The sequence below is a fragment of the Physeter macrocephalus genome, chromosome 6, assembly GCF_002837175.3.
Source record: "Physeter macrocephalus isolate SW-GA chromosome 6, ASM283717v5, whole genome shotgun sequence".
Lineage (NCBI taxonomy): Eukaryota > Metazoa > Chordata > Mammalia > Artiodactyla > Physeteridae > Physeter > Physeter macrocephalus.
The window spans coordinates 55978213-55980494 of NC_041219.1; positions in this window are offsets into that span (position 1 = coordinate 55978213).

The following is a 2282-nucleotide window of genomic DNA, read 5'->3' on the forward strand; positions in this document are numbered from 1 at the left end:
AGCACAGCGGCTCCGGTTCTGGGCCCAGCGGGACCCAGGAGAGCTACGTGAGGAGCCTCTTCCAATGTCCTCGTTCCATAAACTTGTCGTGGGCCCTCCTGGGTAGCAGACACTATGCCAGGCACTGGGAATAGAGCAGAGAACAAAGCAGACGCCAGGAACAGACGCTCCACAAGAGTGACACATATTACGAGGGAGCAGAGACTGTTAGGGGATCAAGAGAGCCTCTCTGAAGATGTGATTTTAAACGGAAACTTGAAAAAGCAGAAGAGGAGGGGAGAGTAAGGGAGAGAGAGGGAGGGGTGCGTAGGCAGAGACGGCAGGTGCGAAGGCCCCGCCCAAAGGAGTCCACACAGGGAGGCACGTGTGAAAAGAAGAGCAGAGAAAAGGAAAAGGCCGGGGCTGGGGGAACGGGGAGAAGGGAGGCCTGGGATGCAGCCGGGGTCCGCGGTCGAGAGCCTGTGGCCATGTCAAGCAGACTTTTTCCTCGGTCACTGAGAAGACGCTGGAGCTTTAATCAGGAAAGTGACAGGACAAGGTTTGCAGGCCACACATGCGCTCAAGATAATGAACTCAATTTGGCAGTCGCTTCCCCTGGAAAACGGCAATAGACTTAACTTATTGCCTATTTCAGAAAATCAGCCACAGAAAATACACATGCGAAGTACACCCGGCAGAACCCCTAGGAGCCCCGGGTGGAGGATGGAGAGGAGGCTTCTCTGGATGCTGGTGTGGAAAATGGCTGGAGTTCAGACGGCCGCCTTGTAGGACTGCCTCTCCCGAACAGGGAAGCGCAAAGGGGCAATCTGTGCAGCTCTGAGATCGTTTGCCTCCTCCTTTCTGGTGTCGGGTCGTACCGTGCTTCCCGCAAGGACGGCTCGGGGGATGTAATTGTCTGGGAGGCAGGAGGGCGCGTAGGGTCCGCACCAGGCTGATGTGTGTGCCGGGATAGTTCTGCTGCCTTCAAGCCCCCGGCGGCTGTTTCCAGGGGACCGTGACGCTCGGTATAGCTTTCCACTCGCAGAGCGTATTCCTGAAGCCTCTTTCAGAGTCTCCATGGGTCGTAAGGGGTTTCTGATGTTATGACAGTTGCTTTCTGGCCTCAGCTGGTGAGCTCGGTTGGATGGAGCTTGAAGCCAAAGGCACAGGCTTCTCGGGCTCCCACTCAGCTTCACAGTCGTGGATGACACCTTGAACTCCAGCCAGCCTAAACAGACCTGGGGCTGTAGCCTGGCTCCTCCAGCCCATGGCTGAGCCCCGCAGCGAGGTACTGGAACTGCTCGTTCCTGTGCGGAACCTTCCTCTGTCAGACGGCATCACGGTCACACCTCTGTCCAGGCTGTTGCGAGGGTTAGATGGCCGGGAACGCACCCTGCGCAGTGAGACGGTAGCTCCCTGTTCTCAGACCTGAGGGTCCCAGGCAAGAATGTGCAGGCGCCCCTGGGAGGGAGAAGCCCCTCCAGGCAAAGCCTCTGCCCACAGTGGGTCAGAGTGCTTGCTTCCTGGGGCCAAGGGGACAGGGCCCACGATCCGCCGTTGCCTGGAAACGATCCTGAGGGAAGCTTGAGGATGCCCGGATTAGAGACGGGGTGGGAAGTCAGGGCAGGGCCAGCGCTTGGGGGACCTCAAGCTGTTAAATGAGAGTCACGCCACCCGCCACGTGGCGCAGAGTTGGAGCCAGAGCGCACGCCTGCCCGTGGTGGGAGGCTCCCGCGGGCCCCTCACGTGGGAGGAGCCTGAGGCACAGTGGAGAGCACGCTCCGGGCTGGAGGACCGCATGCAAACCCCGATTCTCCCGTAACCTCCTGGCTGCGTGACCTGCAGCCTCTCCACCCCAGTTTTCTCTACCTGCACGCTGGCGGTAACCTGTCCCCTTCCTCAGAGGACGGTGGTGGAGCCGAGTGGGCCCCGCGCCCGGGACGAGGGGAGCTGGCGTGGGTGTGCTGTCATGACTGTGGCTGCAGCTGTGGCTCTGACCTGGGTCCAGGTGAGCCCCTCCAGGGCTGGGACACACAGCCCCGCGGAGCCCCGCCTGGCTCCCTGCATCTCTGGGCGGATGTGTGCCCAGACGTGGTACCCTGCTGTCCTGTCAGCGTCTGTTTTTGGGCCTCCCTCGATGGTGATCTCCTGGAGGGCAGGTTTGTGTCTCACTTGTGTTTGCGTTGTGTGTCGAGTACAGACCCCGCCCATCATAGGTCTCCTAGGTGTCGGGGGGAATATTTGCCAAATGAGCCGATGACGGCTTACGGCCACGATGCTCCTGTCAGTTGCCAGCACCTGTT